The 13,921-nt window shown below is 39.2% G+C and overlaps 1 protein-coding gene across 5 annotated transcripts in view; it reads right to left on the bottom strand.

The window, feature by feature from the left end:
- Dync1i1 (dynein cytoplasmic 1 intermediate chain 1) overlaps window positions 1-13,921 on the bottom strand; it is a 293,572-nt gene that overhangs the window by 218,766 nt on the left and 60,885 nt on the right. The window lies entirely within an intron of this gene.

A 13,921-nucleotide genomic window follows, 5' to 3' on the forward strand; every position in this document is an offset into this window, starting at 1 on the left:
TATATACCACTGACCCAAGTCCTGGTCCAGTGCAATTTACACCAAGAAAAATTCCTTCCTAGGGTTCTTTGAGACCACAAAAACCTGGAGTGCCTCCTAGGTCACCCAAGAAACAGCCAGTTATGGGGGGACCTTGTCTGGGGGTAAACAGAGGTTCCAGTCCCATCACTGCCTGCTGTGTCATCTTGAAAAGTTACTGAGCTCTCTGTGCCTCAGCTTCTTCATCTGTGAATGGAGATCATAGTACTTTTTAATACACATTTCATGGGCTATGTTTAGGTATTATTATCCATTCACCACACATACATTATGTATTCAGATGTACATAATTGATACACATACATACTTAGAACAGTTTCTGGAACACTACCTGTAGTATACAGATTTAGTATTAGTATTAGACATATTCTATTTTTTAAATGTTTCCAGGCAGAGACACATTGGTATGTCTCTGTGAGAGAAAAATAGAGAAAGGTCTAGCAACTATTGAGACAAAATCCCACACTTCCTAGCTTTCTAAGATCAATAGAAACATACCCTGTGCATACTACCATGATTCCTTATTCCTAGCAGATGGCCTAGATTCATTTATTTTTCTTTAAATTATTTTTAGTAGTTATGGGAGAGAAAGCATACTGATATTAATTTTTGTATCAATATTAATTTCCAAGCATTCTAGAGAAACAAAAATTCTTCTTTTCTATGAGTCACTAATTCAGTTGAGGTGAGATCTAAGATGTGCACGAAGCAGATTCAAGCCAACAGACCAAACACTTCTTGAGAGAAACTGCCCAGCTGGTGGTAAGGTGCAGATACATAAGCTTGGCTGTAGCCAGAGATCACGGAAGCCCAGGCTGCAAGAGCCCAACATTTAGAACTCTGGACCACAAGAATGCACAGGAGGGCTGGGGTGGGACCCAGCATTCCCACATAGTTCCCTCATATGAATTAGGGAGAAACACAGAAAATGTACTAGCAACAAAATTATCAAACCAGGTAAAAGGCTCAAAGTCTCAAAGGAAGAAATTCAAGCTATTAGTTTTAAAGCTTCTTGGGTAAGAAAAGATTGTTTTCCTTCCTGAAGGAAAGGCTCTTTCTTGATGCATATGAATAAGAAAACATGGATGGACGCCTCAGGACTTCTTGAAGCAAAGCCTCTTCTGCCATTCCATTGCCCAGCACCTTTCTGAAGCCCTTGTAGGTTAGTCTTTAGCCAAGGTCCAGGAATATACTTCTACTGCTTCAATCTGGGGCCATCGCGGACACAGAGATAGCACCCTGGACCCTCAGCTTCCATGGGCATCTGTATGAGGGCCAGTCATTTCTAGGTTCTGATTCAGTGATACCTATACCTGGAGGCAGGGATTTGAGGACATCTCACTGAAGGTACTGTCTTGCTGAGTGACAAGATACGGGCTCTGGAGAGTAGGAGGCTGACTGTAACTTGGAATCCATCATGGCAAATGAAAAACAACTAGTGAGGTAGCAAAGCATAAGGATCTCAGTTAGAAACTGGGTTCTAAGCCCTGCTCTGAATGAATGATAGGTGAAAGCCCCAAACAAGTGAAAACCCTCTAAGCCTCATGCTTCTTGTCTGTAAAATGCGTCCTGAGTTGTGAGGATCAGACAAGCTAATACTTGCAAAGCATGTAGTTTGGTGTCTGTCATCTCACAAGTGACTCTTGGCCCAAGCAGCTCTATTTTAGTTTTATCTTTTTGACTAAAATTATAATAATGCTTATATTCATTAAAAATTAGAGAAGACAGATTCATGAATATTCTAAACTCATGTTTTTTTAAGGCAGTAGAGTTGAAGATTATCCCTGATGATAAAATATAGGGATCACATTTCCATTTTTCTTTTTATACGGGCATATATATAGGTTCAGACTGCTTGAAACAGTCCATTTAGCTTTTGCTTTCACTAAAAATATAACTGTGAAACTTCCTTTTTTGCAAAACTTAGCGTGAATGAGTTTATTCCACTAAAAATATTTTCTTGTTTCAATAATAATTGAATAATTTCAATAATTATAACATTCTAGCCATTTTCTCAAGGATGCTGTGCTTTTGAGTCAACCCAAGCCACTAAATATAAATAAAAGCTGAGTTGCTGTCATATGATTCTCCCAGTACGTGGACTGGTTGACACATTGATAAATTTGTGGTTCTCAGGCTTGAGGGTGAGTCTGTCTCAAATAATTTATAACTGTAGAGAAACTCATTGTAATACTTTTAAGCATACTGGCAGATAACTGTATTTTTCCATATAATGTCCAGATTGATTAAACTGCATTTATATTAAAGGATTTTTGTGTGTGTGGCTATTTTGCTGTCATTTTAGTAACAATATGTTACACACTTTTTATACTTTTATCTTATTTTGTCCTTATTAAAATTTCATATCATATTCCAACTTCACAGAAAAAACAAAAACAAAAACAAAAAAGCAAAGTCCTGAGGCTCAGTGATGCTAAGAATTGTGCTTGAAATTGCAAGGGTTGCAAGTGAAAAGACCCAGGCCTTAGCTCTATTCAACAGTAATTCCAAGGGCCATGTGCTTCAAAAAAGTGATGTGCTGATTCTCTTCCCTGCTATTTTTTTTTCTACTGCCTCCTAACCACCCATTCATGCAGGCACCATTATTTCAATCTAACATAGTAGAGGTCCAGAACATGTGTTCGTTTTATAAGCAGAAGAAAGGATTCCTGAGAAGTGTCCTGGAGTAGATGACCAGGGCATAATGGATCTGTTTCTGAGGGGAAGCCCACGTCCCAGCCATCCCAGAAAGGCTGGCCAGAAGGTGGCGCCCTTTCACAAGAAAGATTTTCCTCCTGCTCTGCCACTGAGTCCTCCCTCACTGATGGCCTTCTACTGCACCACCCCAGGGTCTGCCCGTCTCAGTTGATCCAGAACACATGTGTTATGATCTTGTAATATAGACCTTCTTCAATTTCCCTAAAATATTTCTACAATTTATCAGCCGACAAAGTTATTAACTAACTATGTCTGACAGTTCAAGTATGTACTAGATATTTTCTTTTAAAGTATGAACTTTTAAGTATCATGTTTCTTATTTTTTACTCAAGGCTTTACCAGCTCATAATTCTTTTATTTAAAGGTGCAAGTTAAACAACTGAACAAAGGGGAGGGATTGCTGAACTATTAATACTATTATAATTCCCATTCTTTCTGATTAGACTATAAGTTCCATGCTGGCTTCTCAGTTCAGGATTCGTGGACATCTTTCCTGCCATCCTGCCACCCCTCCTGCACAGCCCATGCCGTGCCTGTACACTGTGGTACACATCCTCACTTCTGCTACATCCCATGACACATATCACTGTATTCACTTGCTTTTCATGACTGTCTTCCTATCTTGGCTGCAAACTTACTTTTTATCCCTTACTAATCTATCTCTGTAGCCTGGGGCTTGGTTAAGTGTCAGATACAGAGAGAGTACTAAATAAATGTTGGAGGAAGGAAGGGAGAGAGGGGGAAAGAGAAGAGGTTAAAAGAAGAAATATTATAAAAGCATAAACTGAGACTTTAATGATCTGCATCCTGACTGTTGTAGCATTTTTTAATCAAATCATACTACATATTTTTATCTTGGTAATTCATTCCGAAATAATAGACTTTAGTGATTTTTTTAATTACTAAACTAAATTTATAGAATTTTATATAAGAACACATAAAAATCAATATCATCTAAAAATTATGTAAGTCTCATCTATTTGGATTAATTGTGATCATGCTTAATAAGAACAGAGAAAATACAAATTGGAGAAGTGCCAGGGCAGGGTTTCCCAGAGTATGGTCCCTGACCTGCAGCATCAGAGGCACCTGGGAAGAAGTTAGAATGTAAATTCACAGTCCCCACCCCAAATCTATGGTGGGACAGAGTGATCTGTGTTTTAATAAGCCTGCCCATGTTCTCTTCCTCACCAGCTCCAGGAATTCTGGGGCCCACTGAAGGTTGAACACCACTGGCTTAGAAATATTAGACGGTGGAGAGAGAGAGAGAGAGACTTCAGTGTTTTACCAGAATCAGTTGGGCTTCCCATCTCCTAGTCAAAGTCTAGAGCACATGGCTTAGTGCCGCCACAGAAGGAAGATGTTCCTAGACCAAGTTTATGAAGCTCTATGAAGCAACCTAAGTGAGAGGGCAAGAAGATGAGTGTCGGATAAAGAGGACAGGAGTGTAAAAAATGTGAAGAAACAGCTTACATCTGTCCTAGATCTAAAACTAAGAAGTCAAGTAAAGAATCCAGACATACTGGGCAACAGAACAACAGGTCTCTCAGAAGCTGACTTGATATTGTCCTCAAGTGATATTGTCCTAAGTTGACTTTTTTTTTTTTTTTTTTTTAAAAAAAGACCCACATTTCTCTCATGGCTGAGGCTGAATGCTCCCTTAAAAGACGTGGATCTTCCTCTCTCCTTGGACATGTTAACTCACAGAGTAAGCTGGCCATATTGTACCAAAATTAAATGTTTCTGATGAAATGAAAATTGGGCCTTGATAAAGAATAAATAATGAAGCTAAGTTGGAGAAGGTATTTGGAACTGCTCAGCATGCACAGATATCTAGCTTACCACTAGCATAATCCAATCCCCCCCCCACCCCCCAGATTCTGGACATTTGTCTTTGACCTCAAGAAGAAAATTGCTCCCTCCTTGAGTCACTGTCCCCATTCCCCTTTCTGTTTCTGGTTCAATTGAGATTTTGTCTATCTACCCACAATGGCTTTGCTAACTGTTGACAAAGTTTCATTACCTGGGGAAGAGGAAGCCTAAAGCATAACTTAAGCATGCTGTAATAATATCCACCAAAGCTGGAGAAAGTTCTTATTATGCAGACTTACTTCCAAACACTGAAAAAAAGAATTCTCTCCTATTATTTAACAGCATGAGCAACATGTCTACTACCCCTGGAATTCCAATAAATGTTTACCATGTGGTTTGTCTTCCATTTCAAAGAAGAAAGAAATTTGAAGGCAAAACTTATTGATATTTTAAGACATTGTTAATATTCAAATATTCTTTTCAGTACAATGGGCAAAGCATAGAGGTATTTGCAAAAGTGGGGCACCCCAGTGGGACAATTCTGAAGCCACTGCACCTGCATCTTGAAATATGAGAGACACTGGTCCATGCCAACATGGGATGGGCTAGTGAAAACCCACCAGATTTCACAGAAACCCCTGATTAGTGCCTTGACAAATAAAGGTGAAGATTTTAAGTGGGAAAATAATTTCACATGTCAAGAACTTGGGTGGGTAAGTGATTGGATGGAAGGCAAAAGGAAGCAGAGCTCTTTGATCAGGGAGTTAAGATCAAGACTGCCTTAATTTTATTTTGTGGAAATAAAATTTACCTACTAGAACATTCCCCTCTTAAAAGTATAATCTTTAAGGCAAGCATGGAGGTGCATGCCTATAATCTCAGGTACTTGGGAGGATTGCAAGGTCAAGGGCAGCCTGAGCAACACAGCAAGACCCTGTCTCATAGTAAAAAAAAAAAAAAAAAAATAGAAAGGGCTGGGGATTCGGCTCAGTGGTAAAGTGCCCCTGGATTCAATCCCCAGGACCACAAAAAGATAAGGTACACCATTTAGTGGTTTTTAGGGCATTTGCAGAGTTGTACAACCATGGCCACTATCTAATTATATAATCTGTTTCCCTTTCAAAAGATACATTGTATCCACTGGCAGTCAATTCCATTTCCTCTTTCCCTAAACTCTGGTAACTAATGATCTGTTTTCTGTCTACTTTCATATAAATGAGATAATGTAATATGTGGCCTTTTATGTCTTACTTTTTTCACTTCTTTTTTTTTTATTTTTTAGTTTCATTGGTGTTGCATGTATCAGTATACCATTTCTGCTTATTGATGAATAATATTCCTCTGTATGGACATACATTATTTCTAATCCATTCATCAGTGGGTAGAAAATTGTATTGTTTCCATTTTGGATATTATGAATAATACTGCTATGAATATTTGTGTACAAGTTTTTGTGTGGTCATGTGGCTTCAATTCCCTTGGGTATATGCCTAGAATTGCTGGGCTATGCAGTCATTCTATTTTTAACTTTTGAGGAATTACTGGTTTTCCAAAGTGGTTGCATCATTTTAGATCCCCATTAGCAATCTATGAAGGTTCTAATTTCTCATCTTCTTCCAACCTTACTGTCATCTGTCTCTTTAAATCATAACATCCTAGTGAGCATGACGTGTGCCTCATTGGAGCTTTTCATTTAAATTTCTCAAATGCTAATGATGTCCATTGTCTTTCTTAGGTGCTTATTTTTCCCATTCAAATTCTTTGTCCCTTTCTAAATTGGTTTCTTTTTATTGCTAAGTTGTAAGAAATTCATAAATACTTTGGATACAGATCGTTATCAGCTATGTGACTTGTAAATTCATTCTCATTCAGAGTTCCCTTCCACTTCCTTGATGGTGTCTTTTCAAATGTAAAATTTTTTAGTTTTAATGAACTCCAATTTATCTCTGTTTTACTGGTTGCCTCTGCTTTTAGTGGATATCTAAAAAGTATTTTCCCATTCCAAGTTCCCTAAGACTTATGCCTGTGTTCTCCTAAGAGTTTTCTCTCTTACATTTAGATCTTTCATCTATTTTGAGTTAATTTTTGTGTGTTGTGTGAGGTAGGAATCCAACTTCACTCTTGGCCTGGTAATATCCCGCTGTCCCAAGCTTAATTCTTCTTTACTCTCCAGTGGTAAACAGAGAAGTGCTTTCCTCAGGAATATTAATCATCACTGATGATATGAGTCCTGAGCAATAACCAAGTTTCTGGTGGAAGGATGAATTCAAGGGCAATGACCTCATCAGCTGACAGCTCAGAATCCCTGAGCCTGTCCCCTAGCACTAGCATGGACATCATCAAATTCTTCCTGATTCAGCTAGACACTATCTATACCGTTCACTTTCTGATACTTGATTTAAGGCAATGGTGAATTTTTATACAGCAAACTAGATGTTTATATATTTAATATTTAAGAAACATGAAGAAAATTATGCAAAGACTACTGTGCTCCATGGACTCAGAGGAACACATCAGTGCTGGAGAGCTGGCTTTGACAGCTAAGGCACTGAGTAAGAGGGCTGCCCTGCAAATTTGACAGATACCATCAGCTAATCCTCACAGAGGCTCATCTCTTAGTTAATGACTCTTCTGACCCATCATAGATATTCGTAGATAATTTTATAAGACAGAAGCAACCTGAAGTTGTTAGCATTTTTTTAAATGTCAAAATTTTAAGAACCTGTACCAAGACACAGACAAGCCAGAATTAAAATACACCTTGGTCATCTAAGAAAGTCTCCAAATTTTAAAAAGTGTGACTCACAAAAGACCCTCAAAATATGACCTTGAGTGACAATTTCAGAGAGTCCGATAACAGGAAAATATAGTGCTGAAGGCATATTGGCTAGACCTGGTGGCAGGAGAAGAATGTGGGCAGATAAGGTGGCAGAGTCAGGAGGGTGGGTCAGAAGTCAGTGTTCGACGCTCAAAAACACCAGGAAGCTAAAAGGGGTCATTGCAATAATGGGAAATTTCTAGACAAGGAAATCAAACAGACAAAACCAGGAACAGATGCTCTCAGAGATAGGGAATTCTTTGGCTGGATGCCAGAACAGGTAAAGGCCAAGGAATAAAACATGACTGTATTGGGCCCACACTCCATTTGGATTTTCATTCCTGCTTATTCACCTGTATTTAATCCTGAGGGTACATTGAAATACTGCCAGAGATTCTGCTTGTATTGCTTCTAAAATTTATTGGGGTAACTTCTTCAAAGATGAGCCCTTTAGGATGACGGGGAAGATAGTGCCATTTGCTTCCTAGTACAACATATTTATTTTTTTATGTGAGTGGGATAGTGTCCTGGACAAATGGTAAAGGAACTACCCGGTCAACATGATTTATCAGGAACCACAGTGTTTGAGCAAGACACGATCCACAAGGAGAATGAAGAAATAGAACATATACCTCCAAAGGATAATAAGAATGAAATGCAGCAAATAAAACCAGCCAGCAAAGGAGGTCACATAAGAACAGGGACAGGAGAGTGTAATGGGCAGATGACTGGATGAGTGAGGAAGGTTTCATTACAAATAGAGAGCCTGATGTGACCCTTGAAGGAGAAGCAGAACTCAGTGATAGGGACAGTGTCCGAGGGAGCTGGCCCTGGATATACAAACATCTAGGACCTGAATTCCTATTTTGTGTTCCAAAGTCCTTCAGAATAGAAGTTTTGAGTTGGGGGGGGGCTATGGAAAATAAATTTAGAGAGGGATTTGGAGGTCAGATTATTAGAGGTCTTCCAATACCAACCAGGCCAAAGAATGTGGACTTTATATAGACAATGACAAGTTATGGAAAATCACCAAGTAAGAAAGTGACAGCTGTAAAGCCACATTTAAAACATATTATTATGACAGCTACATGAAAAATGACATCTAAATCCCCCTCTTGACAAAGATGTTAGGTGTGGGAAGTGATTGGACCTTAGAAGCTGAGTGTAGAGAGGAGGGGAATACAGAAAGGATCCACAAGCCAAGGAGGAGGAGAGGGTAGACTCAGAAACCAACCACAGAAAGTAAGCAAAGCGTCAGTTCCAAAGGAGCAGTAGAAAAACAACTGGGTTTGTAGTCAGTGGTCTAAGGAGGCATGGAGACTTGGTCTGGCATGATGAGAAGTCACTAAGAAGAGAAAGGAAACGCTGCATTTTGGAGACTCTTGAAAATTTTTAAGGATAGACTTTAGTAGTTTACTTGATATGGAGAGTCAAAGAAAAGGAACGGGTTCCAGGTGATTTCAAGGCTTCATGCTTCATAAGAAAAGCAAGTGGCATGGCTGGAAGACAGGGGAATCTAGAGAGATCTGCTTTGGGTAGAAATTGTAATGGACGGATCTGTGGCAGAGTTTTCCAATTGAAAGGCCATCACTCAGGGGAAAAGACAAACTAAAGATATCCCTAGGGAACCTCCTGTTGAGAGCCCCAAGAGAAAGAGTTGCATCCATAGAAAAAGGGGCTAAGGGCAAAGATGCTCACGGAACACGAAAGAGGTTTAAAAATGACAAAGAGTTTGTTTCCCAAATGTGCTCTACTGTAATCTGGTGTCAGACTGTGACATCTCCAGGATAGCGTTCTGGAGCTAGCATGGGGACACCCCAGGGAGGAAAAGTAAGGACGGGGCATGGCACCAAGGAAGAACCTGGCTCTGGGGTCCCTCATCACACACATGCTGATTTATCATCTGGGTTCAGAGTTATGCCTCCCTCCAAATACCAAGAAGTGGCTTGGTAGCTGGTCTTTTCAAGTTACCCCCAAGAAAGATGAGTTTCTGCCAAGTGTGGTGGCACATAACTGTAATCCCCGTTGGCTCAGGAGGCTGAGGCAGGAGGATCATGAGTTCAAAGCCAGCCTCAGCAAAAGTGAGGCACCAAGCAAAAGTAAGACATTGTGTCTAAATAAAATACAAAATAGGACTGGGGATGTGGCTCAGTGGTCGAGTGCCCCTGAGTTCAGTACCAAAAAAAAAAAAAAAAAAAAAAGGTGAGTTCCCATTCTTCTATGCTCACAGCTAAAGATCATTTTATGAAGTACTTACTTCATTGCCATGATATTTGCTTCTAATTGTGCAGAGATATTGGCTTGGCAGTTAAAGCATTTTTCTTGCACAGAAGCAAATGTCAATTCTGGCTCAGTCAACAGGCACAGTCAAGAGGTTTGCCTTGAATTTCATAACAAAAATAAATCTTGCAAAATTTTTGGGTTTGAAGGACAAGTCAAAGTAGTCGTGCTTATAATGGAATTTGGCAACATCATTGAAGTTTCTGCTATTAAATGTCCACTTTATAAGGAAATTGAAAGTTCAGAATAATGACAGATGGTACTTAAGTGTGTTTTTTCCCAATATTACATACAAATGACAATATGATATAAAACATTTTTTAGGAATGGCCCTTGTTTACTTGGTATTTTTGAACAAGCTTCCATAAAATTTTTAGCATAAAACTACACAATTACAGAATTTTCTGAGCACCACAGTAAAAACACACCTCCTTACCAACTGGCCTTCATTGTTCTGAAATTGATTGAAAATGAAGTATTGTCTTTTTAAAAATCTAATCTAGTTGTTAGTGTGGAACAGAAAATATCTCTTAATAGCTTACTCAAGATTCTTGAGAGCACATGATAAAGGCTGGCAAAATAGGAGCTTTTCAAGAAATGTTTGGGGACAAATAAATGATTATTGTTAAGAGCTGAGCAAAGAGCTTCTTCTCTCTCTAATCATGGGATTTTGATTGAACCTGTTAAAACCAAATTATTAAAGCCTTTCATGAGTCAGAATTCACTTATATTTATAGATCCCCAAAAGCATTTTACTATCACATTTTTTTTCCAGCTGCTAGTTGCGTTCTTCTTTTTTCCTTTTTATTTTTGATTTTCATTTTTTACTATCACCTCTTGATAGACAGACACACGATACAAGATGCTGACCCATATTTCCATTTTGGGGGAAAGTATGATTGAATGTTATTGAAGAAGCAGAAGTTGCTCAAGAGCACAACCCACATAGCATGACTCTCCAGAAAGTTCTCTCAGGACATGGTTTCATGGGAAATCTTGAAAGTTAATTCAACTAGAGATCTAAACAAGACAAATAAGAATATTTGACAAGGGTAATGATGTGGCTCTGTGGTAGAGCACTTGCTTAACATGTAGGAGGCCCTGAGTTCAGTCTCCAGCATCACCACCACCATAACGAAACAAAAAGAAATTTGACAAAACTTAAATAAACAACAACAATAAAATTCTTCATCAAAGACTACTGAGGTTATTACAGTTCTGTTAGGCAAACGGCAACAAGTTTAAAATGTGAAGAGACCTCCAGAGTGGTCCAGTTAGGTGTTCTCTAACACCTACCAACAGCTTGAAGATTATATGCTTCTATGGTATCCTTTCAAAATTGGTTTTACTTCTACTTTTGACAGAGTGACCTCTCTATTTCACTGGAGAAGTTTGGGAGGCGGTGGGAGAAATACTCATCCTGTCTTTTAGCCAAGAATGCAGAGAAGAAGAGAGTTCAGAGAAGAGGTGATCATCCAGGAACATCCCCTTTTTAAACTAGCAAGGTCAGGAACTCCAGGGGAGGAACTGTCAGATCTTTGTTCACAGCTTCAGTTTTCCCTCATTCTCTCTTTGCTTACAAATACTCAAACAACTATGTCAAGAATTTAATATACTAACCTATATAGAAAACATAATCATGAGGCTTCAACGAAATCGAAAGCCACTAAATATCTCTAAGTCATTGGGTTTAACCGTTCGGAGTGGTAAGCTACAAAAAGCCCTTGTTGCTCATTGGTGTCCAGTTGTAATTGGGAATCCTCTCCTCCCTCCTATCCGACCTCACTTAGGCAGATGGGGTCCATCTCCTGGAAGACGAGAGATCTTGTTCTTTCTCTCTTATGACATTATAACTTGCTCTTTTTATCCTGTCGTCTTATTTTTTCCCTTCCAGCATTTTCAGTTCACTTAACCATTTATACTAGCCTAAGAAAACAAAGCATTTTCAGTCCTTTGTTAGTATTTGCCTGGTAAAAATCGAGCTGAGCTTCACTTATTTTCTCATTTTATTTGTGATTGTTTGGAAGTTAAATTTTAAAAGGTCTCTTATCTCCTGTATTTCTCTCTGCTGCTATTTGCTGTGTTGATCATGTAGTTAACATATAAATACAGAATCAAGTAACAAACCTTTGGTAGCTTGTCCCAAGATGGAGCAATGGGCACCAGATTAACCTTTACAACTGAAAAAATTAAAAAATAAACAGCAGTTTGAACAAAAGAACAGTTTACAAGATACTAAAGGTCAGGTGATGAAGGACAGGGATATATGAAAGAGGGGGAAGCAAGCAAGCTGAACCTTCCTGCTGTCCCTATTTTCTGAATTGAGAGAAATTCCAGGCCATGATGCAGGGAAAGAACTCAAGTGAAATCCAGCAGAATTCCTAAGTTGAAGAGACAAGGTTGAGCTGGACCAGGCTGTTAGAATTGACAGGACAAAACAGCAGAGAAGGTAACTCCACAAAATGAAAATTCTGACCCTTGAGTCAGAATTGGTATTTAGCTCATTACCAATCAATGCACATATGTCAGAAACTACCTCAGACTAAGGGAAGGATTGTCTAGAATTATAGGTAACAGTTCTGGGCATTCATACAGGAATAGGAATATTCCCTGTTTCTATCAACCTGAGAAAACCTCAAGATTTATGGGGAATTATTTCCAACACACCTAAGAGTCTTGCTTTAGTTTTAGGAATTCATTGACCTTGCTAGTTTAAAAAAAGAAAACATGAAAGCAAGACTGACAGACTGAAACTTTTTTCAAGTGAATTGATTATATCTCAGAAGAAATTTCAAGAGATTTATAGCCATTATAATATATCCAACACATAACCAAGTAATATTCATAGTTTGATATCAATAAAAAGGTATCAGAAAATTCTTGTGGGGGAACATCAGCAACATGGCAAAACAAGAGTCTCAGGACATTTCCTCCACCCACAGAAGCACCAAATAAATACATGAATCAATTCTCCCTGAGAAAAATTCAGAAACCAGTTGAGAAACTCTTGTATGCTGGACAATGAGAAAATTCCCACTTTAAAATCAGTAAGAAGAGATGTACTCTCATCATAAACTCCATCCCTGGCACTCTGCCATTCAATCAGAGGGGATCCTTCACCTCTCAGTTTCTCCCTGAGGACTGAAGGGGTTTGGATCATTCATCTAGTGCCCCAATTTTTACAGCTGCTACCAAAGGCACTGATTCTTAATGTGCCTATCTCTGGAAGCTGATGGAACCCAATGCTCACTAGTCCCCTTGGGGTTGCAGAGAAAGAAGAGGGAACTTTAAACAGAGATTCAAGCTCTTCTCATATCTTTTACCCCTTGAGCAGCACAGAGCATAAGAGCAATAAAGACCAGCTCTACCAGGAAAGGTGTAGATTGTACATTAAGATCTTTGACTTTTCTAGCTGTTACCTGAGTGTATGGACCCTAACTAGACTGCACCTGGAAGCCAAAAAGGCAGGCAATCAGTGGTCCCTGGGAGTGTAAACATGTTCCAATACCCAGCTCTACTGTGATAAAAACAAGGCTTCTTTCTAAGCAACAACTGTCATGTTTGCTACTCACTCATCTATTCTGAAGCTGCTGAATTCAGTGTTCACTAGTCACCCAAGGTCTCCAGAGAACAGAGCTGTGGTTCTGAATGGCTCTCAGGCTCTTCTCATGATTCCCCCTGCCAGCTGGCTTTAGCAATGAAACCCAGCTCCCAGTTTCTCCTGGAGCCGGTTACACTGCACATCTAGTATCTCAACTTTTTGAGTTTCCTGGAACTGACAGGGAAGGCAATTCCCAGGAGTTTGAATGAGTGAGTGGATACTTCCTGTGGCTCCTCCCAGCAACTTATTCCAGCCATAAAAGCTAGCCTCTAGCTTCTCCCTAGAAGGAACTGAATAACTCATCTAGACCCCAACTATTTTAGTTATTAGACTGGAGATTGACTCTAACTTGACTATATCTGAGAGCTGATGGGGACTGGCATTTGGTAGACTTCTGGAGGTGACAAAAATGTTTTGAAAAAGCATGCATCTGAACAAACATACAGGCTTTTGTCACAAGTATGCTCCTTGGCTCAATGTAGAGAAAGTGGGTGATAACTCTAGCTTCCAACTTTTTCCTAAGGAGAGAAGAAAATTGGACCACACATCTAGCATCCTAATTATCCCAGCAGCTACTTGCAGGACTAGCTCTTCTCTTATCTTTCTCAGGGCACCTATGAGACTTAGAATACTCTAGAGTCCTGGTAGGAAAG

The sequence above is a fragment of the Ictidomys tridecemlineatus genome, chromosome 2, assembly GCF_052094955.1.
Source record: "Ictidomys tridecemlineatus isolate mIctTri1 chromosome 2, mIctTri1.hap1, whole genome shotgun sequence".
Taxonomy (NCBI): Eukaryota; Metazoa; Chordata; class Mammalia; order Rodentia; family Sciuridae; genus Ictidomys; species Ictidomys tridecemlineatus.